Source organism: Arachis hypogaea, chromosome 18, assembly GCF_003086295.3.
Source record: "Arachis hypogaea cultivar Tifrunner chromosome 18, arahy.Tifrunner.gnm2.J5K5, whole genome shotgun sequence".
Lineage (NCBI taxonomy): Eukaryota > Viridiplantae > Streptophyta > Magnoliopsida > Fabales > Fabaceae > Arachis > Arachis hypogaea.
The window spans coordinates 91,170,891-91,192,410 of record NC_092053.1 but is presented as its reverse complement, the minus strand read 5'-3'; the positions used below and the strand labels follow the sequence as shown (position 1 = coordinate 91,192,410).

Below are 21,520 nucleotides of genomic sequence, written 5' to 3'. Positions count from 1 at the left end.
CTTTTTCAAAATTAATTTTCAATCATATCTTTTTAATTTCTAATTTTAAAATCTTTTTCAAAATCACTTAATTTCTTTCCCAATCTTAATTTTCGAAAATCTCAATCAAATTTTCAAATTTCTTTTTATTATTTTAAAAATTTTTTACTTTAATTTCAAAAATTCTTTCCCTCTTCTCACATCCTTCTATTTAAGGGACTAACACTCCTCCTCAAGGTGCAATTCGAACTCTATCCTTCTTGATAAGTTCGAATTCTCTTCTATCTACCTTCTCCTTCTATTCTTCTTTTCCTCTGACACCTTAAGGAATCTCTATACTGTGACATAGAGGATTCCATATTTTCTTCTTCTCTCTTTTCATATGAGCAGGAGTAAGGACAAAGACATTCTTGTTGAGGCTGATCCTGAACCTGAAAGGACCTTGAAGAGAAAGCTAAGAGAAGCTAAATTACAACTCTCTGTAGAGGACCTAACAGAGCTTTTCAAACAAGAAGAAGCCATGGCAGCCGAAAACACCAACAATGCAGGGAAGGTACTTGGTGACTTTACTGCACCTACTCCTGACTTCAATGGGAGAAACATCTCTATCCCTGCCATTGGAGCAAACAATTTTGAGCTTAAGCCTCAATTAGTTTCTCAAATGCAACAGAATTGCAAGTTTTATGGACTTCCATTGGAAGATCATCATCAGTTCTTAGCTGAATTCTTGCAAATCTGTGACACTGTCAAGACCAATGGGGTTGATCCCGAGGTCTACAATCTTATGCTTTTTCCCTTTGCTGTAAGAGACAGAGCTAGAACATGGTTGGATTCACAACCTAAAGAAAGCCTGAACTCTTGGGAAAAGCTAGTCAATGCCTTCTTGGCAAAGTTCTTTCCACCTCAAAAATTAAGCAAGCTTAGAGTGGAAGTCCAAACCTTCAGACAGAAGGAAGGTGAATCCCTCTATGAAGCTTGGGAAAGATACAAACAATTGATCAGAAGGTGTCCTTCTGACATGCTTTCAGAATGGAGCATCATAGGTATTTTCTATGATGGTCTATTTGAACTGTGCAAGATGTCATTGGACAGCTCTGCTGGAGGATCTCTTCATCTGAAGAAGATGCCTGCAGAAGCTCAAGAACTCATTGAAATGGTTGTAAATAACCAATTCATGTACACTTCTGAAAGGAATCCTGTGAATAATGGGACAAGTCAGAAGAAAGGAGTTCTTGAAATTGATACTCTGAATGCTATATTGTCTCAGAACAAAATATTGACTCAACAAGTCAATATGATTTCTCAAAGTCTGTCTGGAATGCAAGCAGCAACAGGCAGTACCAAAGAAGCTTCATCTGAAGAAGAAGCTTATGATCCTGAGAACCCAGCAATGGAAGAAGTGAATTACATGGGAGAATCCTATGGAAACACTTACAATCCTTCATGAAGAAATCATCCAAATCTCTCATGGAAAGACCAACAGAGGCCTCAACAAGGCTTCAATAACAATAATAGTGGAAGAAACAGGTTTAGCAATAGCAAGCCTTTTCCATCATCTTCTCAGCAACAGACAGAGAATTCTAAGCAGAGCCACTCTGACTTAGCAAATGTAGTCTCTGATCTAATTAAAACCACTCAAAGTTTCATGACTGAAACAAGGTTCTCAATTAGAAATTTGGAGGCACAAGTAGGTCAGCTGAGTAACAAAGTTACTGAACTCCCTCCTAGTACTCTTCCAAGCAATACAGAAGAGAATCCGAAAGGAGAGTGCAAGGCCATCAACATGACCCACACGGCCGAACTTGGAGAGGAGGAAGAGGCAGTGATCTCCACTGAGGAAGACCTCACTAGACGTTCACGAGCCTCCAAGGAGTTCCCTCATGAGGAACCATGGGAATCTGAGGCTCACACTGAGACCATAGAGATTCCATTGAATTTACTTCTGCCATTCATGAGCTCTGATGAGTATTTTTCCTCTGAAGAGGATGAAGATGTTAGTGAAGAGCAAGTTGCTAAGTACCTTGGAGCAATCATGAAACTAAATGCCAAGTTATTTGGTAATGAGACTTGGGAGGATGAACCCCCTTTGCTCACTAAAGAACTGGATGACTTGACTAGGCAGAGATTACCTCAAAAGAGATAAGATCCTGGGAAGTTCTCAATACCTTGTACCATAGGCACCATGACCTTTGAGAAGGCTCTGTGTGACCTAGGGTCAAGCATAAACCTCATGTCTCTCTCTGTAATGGAGAAGCTAGGGATCATTGAGGTACAAGCTACAAGAATCTCACTGGAGATGGCAGACAATTCAAAGAAACATGCTTATGGACTTGTAGAGGATGTCTTGGTAAAGGTTGAAGACCACTACATCCCTGCTGATTTCATAATCTTAGTGACTGAGAAGTGTATAAATGAATCCATCATCCTTGGTAGACCCTTCCTAGCCACAGCAAAAGCTGTGATTGATGTAGACAAAGGAGAATTAGTCCTTCAAGTGAATAAGGACTCCCTTGTGTTTAAGGCTCAAGGATCTCCCTCTGTAACCATAGAGAGGAAGCATGAAAAGCTTCTCTCAATACAGAGTCAAACAAAATCCCCATATTCAAACTCTAAGTTTGGTATTGGGAGGCCACAACCAAACTCTAAGTTTGGTGTTGAGAGGCCATCATCATGCTCTGAGTATCTGTGAGGCTCCATGAGAGCCCACTGTCAAGCTACTGACATTAAAGAAGCGCTTGTTGGGAGGCAACCCAATTTTATTTATTCTCCATTGTTATTTTATATTTTCTGTAGGTTGGTGATCATGTGAAGTCACAAAAACAATTGAAAAAGCAAAAACAGAAGGAAAAATAGTATTAAAAATAGAACACCCTGGAGGAGAAACTTACTAGCGTTTAAACACCAGTAAGGGTAGCAGAATGGGCGTTAAACGCCCAGTCTGGTACCATTCTGGGTGTTTAATGCCAGAAATGGGCACCAGACTGGCGTTTAACGCCAGGAATGGGCAAGAAGCTGACGTTAAACGCCAGAAATGGGCAGCAGCCTGGCGTTTAACGCCAGGATTGGCAGAAAGGGGCATTTTTGCACACCACTTGGTGCAGGGATGAGATATCCTTGACACCTCAGGATCTGTGGACCCCACAGGATCCCCACCTACCCCACCTCTCTCTCTCTTCTTCACCCATTCACCAATCACCTCAATACCTCTTCCCCGAAAACCCCTCACCTATCAAATCCCACCATTCTCTTCACCACTCACATCCATCCTTCATAAAATCCCACCTACCTCACTATTCAAATTCAAACCACTTTTCCACCCAAACCCACCCATAATGGCCGAATCATACCCCCCTCTCCACTCCTATATAAACCTATCTTCACTTCTTCATTTTTACACAACATACACACTACTTCTCCCCCTTGGCCGAAACACTAAGCCCCCTCTATCTCCTCTATTTCTTCTTCTTCTACTCTCTTCTTTCTTCTTTTGCTCGAGGACGAGTAAACCTTCTAAGTTTGGTGTGGTAAAAGTATTGCTTTTTGTTTTTCCATAACCATTTATGGTACCTAAGGCCGGAGAAACCTCTAGAAAGAGGAAAGGGAAGGTAAAAGCTTCCACCTCCAAGTCATGGGAGATGGAGAGATTCATCTCAAGGGTACACCAAGACCACTTCTATGAAGTTGTGGCCAAGAAGAAGGTGATCCCCGAGGTCCCTTTCAAACTCAAAAAGGGTGAATATCCGGAGATCCAACATGAGATTCGAAGAAGAGGTTGGGAAGTTCTCACCAACCCCATTCAACAAGTCAGAATCTTAATGGTTCAAGAGTTCTATGCCAATGCATGGATCACCAAGAACCATGATCAAAATGTGAACCCGGACCCAAAGAATTGGCTTACAATGGTTCGGGGGAAATGCTTAGATTTTAGTCCGGAGAATGTAAGGTTGGCATTTAACTTGCCCATGATGTAAGGAGATGCACACCCCTACACTAAAAGGGTCAACTTTGATCAAAGGTTGGACCAAGTCCTCATAGACATTTGTGAAGAGGGCGCTCAATGAAAGAGAGATTCAAGAGGGAAGCCGGTTCAACTAAGAAGGCATGACCTCAAGCCCGTGGCTAGGGGATGGTTGGAGTTTATCCAATGCTCAATTATTTCCACTAGCAACCGGTCTGAAGTTACTATAGACCGGGCCATCATGATTCATAGCATCATGACTAGAGAGGAAGTAGAAGTTCATGAGGTTATCTCCCAAGAACTCTACAAGGTGGCAGACAAGTCCTCTACCTTGGCAAGGTTATCCTTCCCTCACCTCATTTGTCACCTCTGCAATTCAGCTGGAATTGACATAGAGGAAGACATCCTCATTGATGCGGATAAGCCTATCACTAAGAAAAGGATGGAGCAAATAAGAGAACCTCACCATGAGCATGAGGAAATTCCTCATCATAAAATCCCTGAGATGCCTCAAGGGATGCACTTTCCTCCACAAAACTATTGGGAGCAAATCAACACCTCCCTAGGAGAATTAAGTTCTAACATGGGACAACTAAGGGTGGAGCACCAAGAACATTCCATCCTCCTCCATGAAATTAGAGAAGACCAAAGAACCATGAGAGAGGAGCAACAAAGGCAAGGAAGAGACATTAAGGAGCTCAAGCACTCCATAAGATCTTCAAGAGGAAGAACAAGCCGCCATCACTAAGGTTGACCCGTTCTTTAATTTCCTTGTTCTTTATTTTCTGTTTTTCAAAAATTATGCTTGATGTTTATTTATATTTGTATCTTTATTACATGATCATTAGTGTCTAAGTGTCTATGCCTTAAAGCTATGAAAATGAATCCATCACCTTTCTTAAATGGAAAAATGTTTTTAACTGAAAAAGAAAAAGAAGTGCATGAATTTCGAATTTTAAAACAGTTTAATTATTTTGATGTGGTGGCAATACTTTTGTCTTTCTGAATGAATGCTTGAACAGTGCATATTTTTGATATTGTTGATTCATGAATGTTAAAATTGTTGGCTCTTGAAAGAATGATGGAAAAGGAGAAATGTTATTGGTAATCTGAAAAATCATCAAATTGGTTCTTGAAGCAAGAAAAAGCAGTGAATACAAAAAAAGAAAAAGAAAAAGAAAAAGCAAGCAGAAAAAGCCAATAACCCTTTAAACCAAAAGGCAAGGGTAAAATAAAAAGGATCCAATGCTTTGAGCATCAGTGGATAGGAGGGCCCACAGGAATAAAATCCTGGCCTAAGCGGCTAAACCAAGCTGTCCCTAACCATGTGCTTGTGGCGTGAAGGTGTCAAGTGAAAACTTGAGACTGAGCGGTTAAAGTCGTGGTCCAAAGCAAAAAGAGTGTGCTTAAGAGCCCTGGACACCTCTCACTGGGGACTTTAGCAAAGCTGAGTCATAATCTGAAAAGGTTCACCCAGTCATGTGTCTGTGGCATTTATGTATCCGGTGGTAATACTGGAAAACAAAATGCTTAGGGTCACGGCTAAGACTCATAAAGTAGCTGTGTTCAAGAATCAACATACTTAACTAGGAGAATCAATAACACTATCTAGATTCTGAGTTTCTATAGAAGCCAATCATTCTGAACTTCAAGGGATAAAGTGAGATGCCAAAACTGTTCAGAAGCAAAAAGCTAAAAGCCTTGCTCATCTAATTAATACTGATCTTCATAGATGTTTTTGGAATTCATTGTACATTCTATTCTTTTTATCTTATATGATTTTTAGTTGCTTGGGGACAAGCAACAATTTAAGTTTGGTGTTGTGATGAGCGGATAATTTATACGCTTTTTGGCATTGTTTTTAGTATATTTAGTATGTTTTAGTTAGTTTTTATTATGTTTTTATTAGTTTTTTATTTAAAAATCACATTTCTGGACTTTAATATGAGTTTGTGTGTTTTTCTATGATTTCAGGTATTTTCTGGCTGAAATTGAGGGACCTGAGCAAAAATCTGATTCAGAGGCTGAAAAAGGACTGCAGATGCTGTTGGATTCTGACCTCCCTGCATGCAAAGTGAATTTTCTGAAGCTACACAAGCCCAATTGGCGCGCTCTTAATTGCGTTGGAAAGTAGACATTCTGGGCTTTTCAGCAATATATAATAGTTCATACTTTGCCCAAGATTTGATGGCCCAAATCGGCGTTCCAAGTCAGCTTAAGAATTCTGGCGTCAAAACGCCAGAACTGGCACAAAAGCTGGAGTTAAACGCCCAAACTGGCACAAAAGCTGGCATTTAACTCCAAGAAAAGCCTCTACATGTGAAAAGCTTCAATGCTCAGTCCAAGCACACACCAAGTGGGCCCGGAAGAAGATTTCTGCATTAATTACCTAATTTTGTAAATCCTAGGCTACTAGTTCTCTATAAATAGGACCTTTTACTATTGTATTTTCATCTTGGTTCTTCGGGTTCCCTCTCTGGGGCCGAAGCCAATGACCACCATTATCACTTTTGTATTTTCAACGGTGGAGTTTCTACACACCATAGATTAAGGTGTGGAGCTCTACTGTTCTTCATGAATTAATGCAAAGTACTACTGTTTTTCTATTCAATTCACGCCTACTTCTTCTCTAAGATATTCATTCGCACACAAGAACATGATGAATGTGATGATTATGTGACACTCATCACCATTCTCACCTATGAACGCGTGCCTGACAACCACTTCCGTTCTATATGCAAACAAGCTTGAATGTGTATCTCTTGGGTTTCTAATCTAAGATTAGAACCTTCGTGGTATAGGCTAGATTTATTGGCGGTCATTCTTGAGATCCGGAAAGTCTAAACCTTGTCTGTGGTATTCCGAGTAGGATCTGGGAAGGGATGACTGTGACGAGCTTCAAACTCGTGATTGTTGGGCGTGTGACAGACGCAAAAGGATCAATGGATCCTATTCCAACATGATCGAGAACCGACAGATGATTAGCCGTGTGGTGACAGCGTGCGTAGAACATTTTCACTGAGAGGACGGGAAGTAGCCATTGACAACGGTGATGCCCAACATAAAGCTTTCCATGGAAGGGTGTATGAATGATTGGAAGAAGGCAATAGGAAAGCAGAGGTTCAAGAGGAACAAAGCATCTTCATACGCTTATCTGAAATTCCTATCAATGAATTACATAAGTATCTCTATCTCTATCTTTATTTTATGTTTTATTTATCTTTAATTATCAATCCTCCATAACCATTTGAATCTGCCTGACTGAGATTTACAAGATGACCATAGCTTGCTTCAAGCCGACAGTCTCCGTAGAATCGACCCTTACTCACGTAAGGTATTACTTGGACGACCCAGTGCACTTGCTGGTTAGTTGTGCAGAATTGTGACAAAATGTGGTTCACGTTTGAGAGCTCCAAGTCTTTGGCACCATTATTGATGATCACAATTTCGTACACCAATGCGTCTTCGACGCTTACGCGTGGAAGGAGAGAAAGCAAGCTGACGCGTATGCGTACGCGTGGGGTGAGATTGTGCTAAACGCACAATTCCAACGCCACTTTCGCACAAGTCTCTGAAAAATGTATGGGGGTTGTGTTGCCACATCGACGCGTATGCGTGACTGCCCATACTTTTTTTAACATAAAAAACAGGGCTTAAGAATTGAAATTCTCCTTACACTATATACAACTCTAAACCAACCAAAATACAAATTAACAAAATTTTTGAATTTTTGAGGACTTTTCACAAAATTTGAGAAAACTTGCAACTCAAGCAAAAACTCAAATTCAAAGAATTATCCTTATTCAAAACATAAAACCAACAAATAACCTAGCAACCAAAACAAAATATACAAAAGAGTAAAAGAAAAGAACTACAAGCATTCTGAAGCAACTAGAATTCAAATATAACAACAAATCTTTTGGTTTTTGAAGAATTTTCAAATGCAAAACAAACAAAACTTACACTTCAAGCAAAACACAATTTAACAACTATTCTAATCAAAACATAAATGTAACAAATAACCTACCAATCAAAGCAACGTAAAGAGTATATAAATTAAGAAAAACTACCTACAATGATAACTCAATTCATTCATTGATTATATTTACAAGAGAATGGAAAGAAGTTACCATGGTGGGATGTCTCCCACCTAGAACTTTTATTTAAAGTCCTTAAGTTGGATCATTGGGAGGATCCTTGTCAAGGTGGCATGTGCTTGAATTCATCCTTGAACTTCCACCAATGCTTGGACTTCCAATAGGCTCCAAAATTCAAAATCACTAGCACTAAGCTTTGATGAAATTCCACACAAGCTAAGGGCTCTCGAAGTTGATCTTCACACATTCCCGGATCCCAAACCTTGTTTCTACACCCATCTTCAGTTGAGCAAGACAATTCCATTTGGGTGGCAAGTGATCCAAATTCTCAAGCAAACACCGAAACATCCTCCTAGACCCATTCAATTTATTATTCCTCCACCCTTAGAACCTAAGCCTTGAAGGTTCAACTTTAATAAGCCTAACATCATTTTGCCAACCACTATACAACCTTCCTTTACTCCTCAATCCACAGAGAGCTCTAAGTTGACCATCCGTTTCAAGCAACCCGTATTCAAGTGGAATGATAAAACTTAGAGATAAGAAATTTACCCATTTGAATGGTGTAAAGGATGATGGTGACTTAGGAAGAGGAACCTCCCCACACTTTGACAATGCAAGGTCTTCTCCCTTGTGCTCTTCTTTAAATTCCTCCACCTCTTGACAAGCATCTTCAATTTCAATTCCTTGTTCACCAACCTCTCCTTCACATTCCTCATTGCTTAAGTCATGTGTCAGAGGTTGTGCATTGTCCTCCTCAACATTAAATTTACAACACAATGAGGATGATTCAACAATCTTCAATAACACATTGATTGGTGTGGAATTATCTTCGATAACAAAACTTGTCACTTGCTCAACTTCTTCCAATCCTTCATTACTTAACAAATGCCTTGGAGGTTGCACATCCTCCTTAACATCGCTTTCCAGTCCAATGGAAGAAGGCTCAACAAGATCATCAAGGGGATTGATCAATATGGACAAAAATCACTAATGGTGGAATCCACTTCTTGATCAATTTCCCTCAAATCTTTATCCACTTCCTTAACATCCATAATATCTACCTTCTCCTCTTGATGCAATTCTTGCTTTAGCTCCTCTTCTTCACCTTGAAGCTTCAAAGTCACTCCTTCACTATGCTCCTTGGTCGATCCTCCACATTTGTCAATGGGAGTACTTGGGATGTATGAGCTTAGGTGGGAGGTTACGCGACTAATAGCTTCTTTCATAGTGGCCAACATGGCCTCCAACCCCTTATTCTCTACTTTTTGCTTTTTGAAGGCGAGAATAGAGATCTTTTTGTTCTTGCATTAGGGGGTTGAGAGATTCGTCCAATAAAGGCGGTGGTGGAAGGGAGGGTTCATTGTTTGGAGGAAAGATTTCATAGTTAGAAGATGGTTCGTATTGGTAGGGGTATGGGGGTGATGTATATCGAGGTGGTTCTTGGGAGTAATTGTATTGAAATGGTAGTGGATCTAAATATGGCTCATATGGCTATTGATATGGTGGGTAAGAATTGTGGTCATATGGAGGTGGTTGGTGGTAAGGGGCTTGTGAGTATGGTGGTTCAAAACTATGTTGAGGAGGTGGTTCATAGGAATATGGTGGTGGTTGTTGACAATTACAATGAGGATCACCATATCCATTAGATTGGTATGCATTAGGGGTGGAATTATACCTATAATAAACCGGAGGAGGTTGTTACCACGAAGAGTGATCAATTTCTTGAGGCTTCTCCCATCTTTGATTGTTCCATCCTTGATGCATGTTGTCATTGTAGTTTCTATTCCCTACAACATAGTTAGAACCAAACTCGTAGCCAAAGGAGTGAGAATTCATAGTGAAAAGAGAAAACAAAAACAAAACTAATAAGAAACAAAGAAAGACAAAGTCCTACAACTAGCAAAACTAACAAACCAACTGAAAATCAAGATATTTACAATATTAACATATATACAATAACCAATAACAAGCACACATTGCAATTCCCCGGCAACAGCACCAAAAATTTGAAAGAGTAAAACTGTTGGCTAAGAATTTCTTCTCGGTTAGAGGAAATAAGTTCGTTGCAAGTATAGTTCCTAACCGACAAGCAATGCTCAATCAAAGTTTTAATAGTGGTTGTCACAAGTACAAATCCCAATAAAAATAACCGAAGTATTTAAACCTCGGGTTGTCTTCTCAAGGAATTGCAGTGAGGTATGCGTATCATTGGTTATGGTATCAAATGGGGGTTTGATTGATGAAAGGACAAGAAAATAAACCAAGCAAACAATTAAAGAAAGCAATTAATAAAGAGAGACATTCATGGCAAGGATTGAGAATATAGGCTTTCTATCCTAGTCACTAATCGTAACAGTGATTAACAAGAATTTATCTTATTTCGTCATCTCCAATGTTGGATGAAGATGTAAAGTTATCTTCCATGAGAGAAAGTAAAATAAGACTAGTTAATCTCAATCCAAAAATTCTAATCAACTCACTAATTAAATTAATAATAGATTAGAGTCAATAGAAATAATATTAACTAACAACTCTAGATCGCCAATCTAAATTGGGTATTAATGACTCAAGATTGCCCAATTCCTCTTCCAAGCCAAGAATGCTCAAAAAGCTACTCTAACATCCAACCAAATATTTTGTCAAACACTTGGAAGGTATAAAAGGAAAGTATCATAAATTTTAAGAAATAGTAAAATCTACTACTACCCAATTGCAAGAAAACAATAACAACAACTCAATTAAACAACATTGAACATGAAATACCTCAAAATTGCATTAAAGAAATTGAAATTGACAAGAGTGTTCACAACATAAAAGTAACTAAAACAAGAAATTAACAAGAGGAAATAGGAAAATCAAGACAATAGAACAAGAAATTGTGAAGGAAACAAGATGAAATCAAGAAATTAAACCTAGATCTAAGAGAATTTAACCTAAACCTAACCTAATTCTAGAGAGAAGAGGGAGATTCTCTCTCTCTAGAAACTAACTAAAGGCTCATCATAACTATTCTAAGTGCTCCCCCTTGTCCAATCTTCAATTTTGCATGAAATAGTCTCTGGAATCAGTTGGATTTGGGCTTGGGAAGCTTAGAAATCGTCCCCAGCATTTTCACTTTAATGAGGTCACATGTGAGCTATGACGCGTACCCATGGGTCACGCGTACGCATCGCTTAGTGTTTTGCTTCTCACGCGTACGCGTCATGTCACGCGTACGCGTCGTCTTGCGACCTTATCTCCACGCGTGCGCGTCTGTCACGCATGCACGTCGATGAATGCACTCCAAATCCTTGATTTTTCATGAATTCTCTAGTTTGCATGCTTTTCTCTTCACTCCTTTGATCCATTCCTAACCTTTTCAACCTGAATTCACTAACAAACACATTAAGACATCTAGTAGAATCAAAGGTGAATCAAAACTAGCAAATTAAAGGCCCAAAAAGCATGTTTTTACACTTAAGCACAAATTAAAGGAGAATTACAAAACCAATCTATTTTATTGAATAAATGTGAGAAAAGTTGATAAAATCCCCTAAATTACGCGCAAGATAAACCTCAAAATTGGGGTTTATCAATAACCCTCACTGCTTGGGTTTAGAAACATTGCATGCTCTCCTTCTGTGCAATCTGTTGTCCATTTCCTTTCTTTAGCTTGTAGGGATTTGCTCTTTCTATCGTCAGGGTCCCATATGCCCTTTTTTGCTCTTTCTATCATCTTGCTAGGTGAGACTTGTCATTGTTTTTTTTCCCTTCTGGCACTGTGGTCATACTAAGTGGCCTTGAACTTTGCTAAGATTGTCTTCTTTACTGTCGACCTTGAGGTTTCTCTCTTGTGGAGCTAAGATTGTTCTGGATTCCTGTGGGGCAGTCACTTAATAATTTGCTTGAGAGCGTCTGTTGCCTTATAGTGTTCTTCGGTCCATTTACTCCTCCTACTTAATTAGTGAAGCATCAGATGATCCTTTCCTTTAAGAATGGTCACGAGTTCTTAATCTTCTGCATACGCTCTGCCATGAACACAGTTCCTAGTTCACTGTAAAAGCTTCAACTCCTTTATGGTGCAAATAGTCTGTGCTAAGTACTTCTTACAAGGTACCATCTTAAGTCTCATCCAGAAATCTTAACATCTTATTGTTAATAGGAGTCTTGTATTTTGTTCTACCAATGGCAAGAATTCCGTCATGGTAGTGCTATTGCTAAATGCGTGTTGCCGGAGTTCCTTCATCTCCTTAAACAAGTCGTCCATGCCCAAAGCTTGACCGTTTCTAACAAATAGAAATGGATCAGGCTTCAAGGGTTATAGTATCATCTAACAAACTAAGTTATTCCTACTATCTCTACTATGACTATTCCTACCCCATCGTTTCATCAATCTACTGCCCCTCTTGAGACAGCAATCGAATCCTATATAAGTGTGGTTATCTTAGTTTTAGGGGTTATGATGGTGGTCTATGTTATAATTATGTGCGTTAAGGAAATTACCATCTCAATAAATTTGTTTGTTTACAATTATTGAGGTCATAGTCACCCCCAACAATCAAAATCATGGTGATTAGTTGATGTATGAGCATCTTTCTTATCTTTTCTTAGTAATTTACATGTGAATTTACTATATTATTTTGAGATTTAGGTGTTTTAAGCCACCATGAATGCTTCTTTGAGTTGTTTTATAATTTGATTTATTACAGGTGGCATTCGGGCGAGTTTGGCAAAGTGTAAAAAGAATTTGCGGATGCTGTCAACCCTGACCTCTTCACACTCCAACGAGCATAACTTGAGTTACAGAGGTCTACTTGACGCGGTTTTAGCGGCATTGGAAAGCCAACTTCCAGAGTTTTCCAAGATATATAATAATCTATGCATACTCGCTGGATTTAGAGTAGAACGCGGTGCCAAAAAACCACAAGCACAAGTATGGCACCATGCAATCCCAAGCCGTCAAGCCAAACACCACTCTCACCAAGTTTGGCGCCACTCAAGGACTTTCAAGGAAAACTCCAGGATTCTCAAGGCAAATTCCATGTGCATCCCAAGCCTCTTAAGTATGGTGCCTGGATTTCCAAGTATGGCATAACCAACTGCACCCAGGGTGTGGTCCCACATGTATTTAATTTATATTTTAATTATTTTTAATTAGAAAAAATATTATTTAGGTTTCTGAATTTAATTTCTAAATCAATTAAGTTATATATAAAAGGAGAAAAGATTCAGCCCTTCGGGCCGCTCTCTTCTTCTTCTTCTCCTCCTATTTTTCGCACTTTACACTTTTCTCTGCTAGGATTTTCCACACCATGAGCAACTAAACCTCCATTGTTAAGGTTAGGAGCTCTATTTATTTGGATGGATTAATAGTTATTATTTTCTACTTCTGATTTATGCATTCATTTACTTTCTAGAATCAGTTTTGTTCTTCATCATACGGATTAGAGTATATTGGAAAATAACTATTTTCTAACTTGAATTCTTGTTGAATCTTTAGAAAAGTTATATCACTTGAATTACAACTTGAAATTGATTTCTCATAACTCTCTAATTATCTGGATTTAACGCGATATGTGACATATAATCATCTTAGTTTTGGGTTCTTAGGATTTTGTGTGGCTTATAAACTAGGATTTGGACCTCAACCCTCTAATTAGATTAAATGACCAAGAAATTGGCGGTTAATTGTGTTAGAGGAGGATTAAATTACCAAGAAATTGGAGTCTAGTCACTTAGAGTTTGCTGTGAAGTGTATAACGACCCGCATTTTCGAAAAATCTAAATATAAATAAGTTATAATTTATTTTATTGATTGGAGCTCCTTATTTTTTTGAAACTAATTTACTAAGAATAATAAAATTGATTTTATGATTATAAAAGTTTAAATTAATTATGATTTATATATAATTTTTTATTATAATGAGATATTTTGAAGAAGGATAAAATTATTATTATTATTATTATTATTATTATTATTATTACCCACTTTGATTAAAATAAAGTTCAGTTAATATTATTATTAGCAAGTTCAAAATCCGCCGATATGAGTAAATATCAGTACTCTTCTGTGAACTTAGCTTTGCCAATGTTTTATTGTATATCTTTTATCAATATGGTACTAATTTCATTTATATGAGTAACTCATACATATTTATACCTATATATGTATTATTACTTGTGTTTTAATATATCTAGCTTTCATAGTTATCCGTTTAACATATTTATAACTTGAGCCACTGACTTAGCAGCTTAGAACCTTGATATGTGGCCACTTAGTGACATTTGTCCCTTTTAATCAAACATATCATCACCATCATAAATCCTCTAATTCCCTTTTTCCTCTCTTGATCACCAAAAATCACAAGATAAAGAAAGAGAGAGCTGATGCGTGATCATCTTTCTTATCTTTCCTAGTGAATTTGTATTTGTATTTGTTAAGTTTAATCAAGATTTAGGTATTTTAAGCCACTATGAATGCTGCTTTGAGTGTGTAACTTGGTTTACTTCAGGTACCGTTCGGACAGATTTGATAGAGTTTAGAAGGAAGAAACAGAGCTTGAATAATCCAAGGGGTGGCACCAAACTTGACAATCTCTAAGTTTGGCGCCATGATCATCACAAAGTCTCCATTCGCTGCTGGCATGGTGGCGCCAAACTTGGAAATTCCAAGTTTGGTGCCATGATCATCACATTATCTTCATTCAACGCTGGCATGGTGGTGCCAAACTTGGAAATTCCGGGTTTGGCACCAGGATCAACACTTTATGCTTAAATTGATGTGGCCACCACGACACCAAACTTGGTAAACTTCATGTTTGGTGCCAGCTCCAGAATCAAGAGTGGTCCCCACGTCTCAAGAGAAGCCAACAACGTAATTTTTCAAGGAATTTGATTAAAACATTATTTTATTTACAATTAGAAAATATATTATTTAGTTTTATAAAATATATTTTACATTAATTAGGATTAGATATAAAAAGATGAGAGATTTTGGCCTAGGATTTCTTCTTTTCTTCTTTCGCATTTTTTAGAATTACACACTTTTTCTCTGCTAGGGTTTACTTTCTCCATGAGCACTAAACCTCTCCTGTTAGGTTAGGAGATTTGTTTATTCTATAGATTAATACTATTGCCATTCTATTTTAATTAATATATTGATTTCAATTTCAAAAATTTTCTTTCGTTCTTCATCCTAGGGATCAGGGTATATTGGAAGATAACCCTTTTTCTACTTGCGTACTTGTTAAATCTTAGAAAAGTAATTAACTTGGATAAAAGCTTGAAAGCAATTTCTCCTAAATCACTAATTATATGGACTTAACGGGATATGTGACATATAATCCTCTTATATTTGGGTAATTAGGGTTTTTGTGGTTAATAAACTAGAATTGGCGGTTAACTAGGTTAGAGGAGACTAAATTACTAAGGAATTAGGGTTTAGTCAAATATAGTTTGCCATGAATTGAATCTTACATTATTAAAATAGTTGGTAAGTGATGTGAGAACTTTATTTGATATAGAATTTCTCAATTGAAATCTCATTGCAAGTATAGTTCTAAACCAACAAAGAATCTTCACATGCAAAAATGTTGGTTGTCACAAGTACAAACCCCAATAAAAAGTTTAACCGAAGTATTTAAACCTCGGGTCGTCTCACAAGGAATTTCAATGAAGTGTATGCTTATTAGCTATGAAGGAACAAGGGGTTTGATTGATGAAGAGGCAAGAAATTAAATGGGCGAGAATTTAAATGACAAGAAAAGTAGATCAAGCAATCAATTAAAGAAGGCAAATAACAAAGAGAGACATTCATGGCAAGAATTGAAAATATAGGCTTTCTATCCTAGTCATGCAATGATTAATTCATCCTATTTAGTCAACTCCGGTAAATGGAAGAAGGTATCATGTTATCTTCACATAGGGAGAACGTCAAACAAGACTAACCAATCATATCACAATAATAAACAAGAATTTATCTTATTACGTCATCTCCGATGATGGAGGAAGGTATCATGTTATCCTCATACTCAAAGAAAGTCTAATAAGACTAGCTAATCTCAATCCAAAAGTCCTAATCACTTACTAATTGAATTAGTAAAAGATTAACATCAATGGAAACAATATTAGCTAACAACTCTAGATCACCAACATAAGTTGGGTTTTCATGACTCAAGATTGCCTAATTACTCTTTCCAAGCCAAGAATGCTCAAGATCTACTCTAACATCCAACAAAACATTTTGTCAAATACTTGGAAGGCATAAAAGGAAAGCATGGTAATTGTGTAAGAAATAGTAAAATCTACCAACTACCAATTGCAAAGAAAGTAAAATCACAACTCAAATCAACAATAAAAGGGCATCAAACATCAAATTTCATTAAAGGAGATCTAAATCCAACATGAGTGCATGAGCATAAAAGAAGCATAAAAGTAAAATTAACATCACAAACTAAGAGAATGAAAGTGTAAAAGCAAGAAATTGTAAAGGAAACAAGATGAAATCAAGAAATCATGCCTAGATCTAAGATGGAAATACCCTAGGAATCCTAATTCTAGAGAGAAGAGGGAGCTTCTCTCTCTAGAAACTAAACTACATGATGATAAGCTACAACTAAGTGCTCCCCCTTTGCTCAATCTTCAATTCTTCATGAAATACCCTCAGAAATGAGTTGGATTTGGGCCTGGGTAGCTCAGAAATCACCCCCAGCGATTTCACTTTAAGTGGGTCATGTGCCGAATGTCACGCGTGCGCGTGGGTGACGCATGCGCATCGTTGGCCAAAACCTTTACTCACGGGTATGAGTGCTTGACGCGTGCGCGTGGCTTGCGAATCTTCAATGCACGCGTACGCGTGCATGACGCGTGTGCGTGGCTCTCAGTTCTCCAATTGCTCATTTCTTCATGAATTCTCCACTTTGCATGCTTTTCTCTTCACTTCTTCCATCCAATACTTGCCTTATGAACCTAAAATCATTCAACAAACACATCAAGACATCAAATGGAATTAAAGTGAATTAAAATCACCAATTTAAGGGCCTAAAAAGCATGTTTTCACAGTTAAGCACAAATTAAGGGAGAATTACAAAACCATGCTATTTCATTGAATAAATGTGAGAAAAGGTGATAAAATCCCTCAAAATAAGCACAAGATAAACCACAAAATTGAGATTTATCAAACCTCCCCACACTTAAACTAAGCATGTCCTCATGCTAAAATCAAGAAAGAAGCAAAGGGTATCAATATTTATTCAATGTAAACTACCTAAATGCAACCTATCTACATGCAATCTATCTAAATGAATGCAACTACTTGGTCAAAAAAAGTCAACTTCCAAGAATACATATATAAGTATAAGGGCTAAAGCCATAGCAGTCAAATCAAACCCACAATTGAATTGAATTATTGAAAGATTTTACAAACTTACAAGAATAGATGATCATGGGTGGAAACATGTAATTAAGCGATCGAACCCTCACCGGATGTGTATCTGCTCTAGTCACTCAAGTGTATGGGGTTGATTCACTCAATTCTCCCCTAATCATGCTTTCCAAGATTTATTTTTCATCTAACAATCAACAATTATTTCATGCATGCATACAAATATCATGAGGTTTTTCCCATAGGTTGTAATGGGGCTAGGGTCAAGGTAAGGATGCATATGGTCAAGTGGACTAGAATTTGAATCTTTGATTAACCTAAGCTTCCCACCTAACCTATATAACAACCTATACAATTCAAAGCTAACCTAACTACCCATTCTTCACTTTTCACACACTCATGCATTCTATTTTTGGTTATCACACATATGCATTTATATTTATTGAGCTTTACTTGGGGCATTTTGTCCTCTTTTTATTGCTTTTCTTTTTCTTTCTTTTTCTTTTCCTATATATATATATATATATTTTTTTTTTGTATATATATTTTTTTTATTTTGTACACACACACACACACACACACACACACATATATATATATATATATATATATATATATATATATATATATGTATATTTTCTTTCTGCAATAAAGTATATACAAAAGTATCAATGCATATGGTTTTACATTTGATTAACACATGAGTATGTACCCAGTCCCATGATTTTCAACAAAGATACAAAAATGCACTTTTATCTCTACCCAATGTTCCCAACTCTCCCAAAATCAAATAATGAACACTCTCACTAACTTAATCTAATCAAAGATCTAAACAAGGAACATTTATTGTTTTTCACTTAGGTTTGTGATGTGCTATAATTAAGAACAAATGGGTTAAGCATAGGCTCAAAATTGGCTAACAATGGAAGATAAAAGGTAGGCTATTTAGGTAAGTGAGCTATTTGAAATAATGGCCTCAATCATATAAGTGCATGTATACACAAAGTAATGGACATAAAGAATCAAACAAATCAAGGATTACAATCATATAAAGAGAATAATGCATACAAGAATGAAAATAAGTGGTTATATATGATGTAACCACACAATTAGGCTCAAAACTCACATGCTTGTGTTCTTAGCTCAAAACATGTTCCACAATGTGTATAATTCAAGCAAGTTCTAATTTTTTTTCAATCAATTGGGGTGCCCTATAGATAAAATCCTTGAAAATTTTCATTATTTGACTAAGTTTATTATATACATATGAAAAATAAGATAATGCAACTAAAAATCCTACAAGACCTAAGAATGAAATGCAAAAGTGTTAGGATTAGAAATTCGTCACCCAAAAATGCCGATCGGTCGGACGACCTCCCCACACTTAAAAGTTTGCACCGTCCTCGGTGCATTCAAAGACGAGCAAGGGGGTACGGCGACTCTCTGAATTGCCACCTTTAGCTGGCGGATCAATCGGTTGCTGCGTGTTCTTCCTTCTGCTTCCGTTTGTTGCTTATGGTGCACCAGTCATGAAAAATAGAAAATAACACCGTAAGATGAGAAAATACAAAAGCAAGGAAGCGTAAATTGTTAGAATGAGGTAAATCACTAGAATGAAGTGAGTGAATTAGTGTGACATTAGAGAATAGTGTGTGGGTTCTAAGTTGCATGCGGTTTAGACACACACTAGCATAGAAAGCTATGTCACAATTACACAAAGTATACACTTCACTCATTCTAGTGTGCTTGAAATACTTTTGAAAGACTTGTAGGTTAAGATACAAATAAGTAGTGAAGAAGCATGGAAGCATTCAAGCAAAAATTAAGCAATCATAAAATTGGATAATGAATGGACATTGATTGATGTGCAAGTAAACTTAATGAACATAATGGTATATGAAACTTACACAACAATCAATGACACCTATTGAAGTTATTGCAACACCTAAGTGACATAGAGGTGAAACACATGGATGCTATGGAACTTAGAAAAAGAAATATAAGAGTTAAGATTAATCACATAGCAAGCATAGTCCATAAAGCTTGAAAAGCTCAAAAATATGTCACTAGGTAAGCTTTCGATCAAATTTCACAATTGCAAAATCTCAATGCATGAAATAGGTGATGTGAATAAGGGTCAATCATGAATAAGAAACACCTAAGAAACAATGCATCGATAATGTACAATTGCCTAACAATAGATGATGAATGCATGGTGGCCAAAACATGCAATTCAAAGAGTTAAGATGCATGAAGGCAATGTAACATGTGCTTGGTATTCAAAAACATTAAGCATGAAAAGTTCCGAACCTAGTAACCAAATATAACCTCAACAAAGAAATCCAACAATGACAATTAACAACAATGATGTTAAACTAACATCCTATTAGTAATAAGCAGCAGTAAATAGTAAACAAGATTAGTAATTCAACACTTATAATGGAAAACAAAAATTAGACAGAAATTAAACTAACTAACTAACTAAAAGAAATGGTGTTACATGGTGTTTGGTAGTGTTGGATGATGTTTGAAGGGTGGAAAGAAAAGAAGAGAAGAGAGAAGAAGGAGAGAAATGGAAAGAAGATGAGAAAGAAGATGGTTTATGCAGGGTAGCCCACACGTGCGCGTCAGTGACGCGTGCGCGTGGAAATAGCGACATGGGAGCGACGTGTACACGTGAGGCACGTGTGCGCGTCGATGGGTTATTTCGAGAGCGACGCGTACGCGTGAGCTGCACGTACGTATGACTTGGCTTGCGCGTTTCGCACAGTGTACGTGCACGTTTTGCGCAACTCTCGGAAAAATGGCTAGGAGGTGAAAATATGCAATCCACGCATACGCATGCACGACACGTGCGCGTGGGTGGTTGAAAATACTTGGGTCACGCGTACGCGTGGATTGGTGCCTTGTTTTTCAAAATTTTTCTATATTTTTGCACCAAACCAAGCATTCCAAACCTCCAAACAGCTACCAAAACATCATAAAACCTTAATTAACATACTAAACTACCAATTAAACTCAACAAACTCAACAAAACTTGAAATTAGCTAATTCTACCATTATTTACAAAGGAGAACATGAAAAGAGTTTACCATGGTGGGGTGTCTCCCACCTAGCACTTTTGTTTATTGTCCTTAAGTTGGACTTATGGGAAGCTCTTCATCAAGGTGGCTTGTGCTTGAATCCATCCTTGAACATCCACTAATGCTTGGACTTCCATTGTGCTTCATCATTCAAAGTTAATAACTCCAAGCTTTGATGGAGTTCTTCACAAACCATGGGCTCCCAAAGTTGATCCACACCTTATAATCCGGGATCCCATACTTTGTTTTCACACTCGTCTTCAATTTGGTCATGGTAATCTTCTCCGGGTGGTAGAGAAGCCGAATTCTCATGAAGGCACCAAACGATCCTCCTAGACCCATTCAATTGAGCCCTACACTAATCCATGCTCCTCAATTTTGAGCTTCCAACTATAGTAAGTCTAGACTTACAATGCCAACCACTAAACATCCTCCTCTTACGCTTAATTCTGCAAAACGCCCTAAGTTGGCCATCCGTTTCAAGCAAACCGAATTCAAGTGGGATAATAAAGTTAAGAGTTATAAGTTTTACCCACTCAAATGAAGGATTAGATGACAACCTAGGTGGAGAGGTTCCCAACGGTCTTGATAAAGCATGTTTTACTCCCGTCCATCCTCTTCTAGAGGCGTCCACCACTTGGCAAGGTTCTTCAAGCTCTACCTCTTACCAAGCTTTCTCAAGTTCACATTCTCCTTTACCAAATTCTTCTATCTCTTCCCCATCACTCAAATTATAAATAAGAGGTTTAGTGAAATCCACCTCATCATTAATTTCAAGCATAGTGGGGAAGGACTCATCATGCTCAAAAGGATCATTATGTTGATGCGGAATCATCATAGATAGGAGGGCTTGTTGCTTGGAACACTTCTTCCAATTCTTCACTCACAATATGTCATGGACATTGCACATCCTCCTCAACATTGCTTTCTAATCCAATGGAATAAGGCACAACAAGATCATCAAGGGGATTGATCAATGTGGACAAAAAATCACTAATGATGGAATCCACTTCTTGATCAATTTCCCTCAACTCTCTAT

The 21,520-nt window shown here is 37.5% G+C and overlaps 1 non-coding gene across 1 annotated transcript; it reads right to left on the bottom strand.

The window, feature by feature from the left end:
- Positions 1-895: 895 nt before the first annotated feature.
- On the bottom strand, positions 896-1,003 carry LOC112774507 (small nucleolar RNA R71). The gene has a single exon (XR_003188994.1). It is a non-coding gene; the product is annotated as a small nucleolar RNA R71 (small nucleolar RNA).
- Between the last annotated feature and the right edge of the window lie 20,517 nt (positions 1,004-21,520).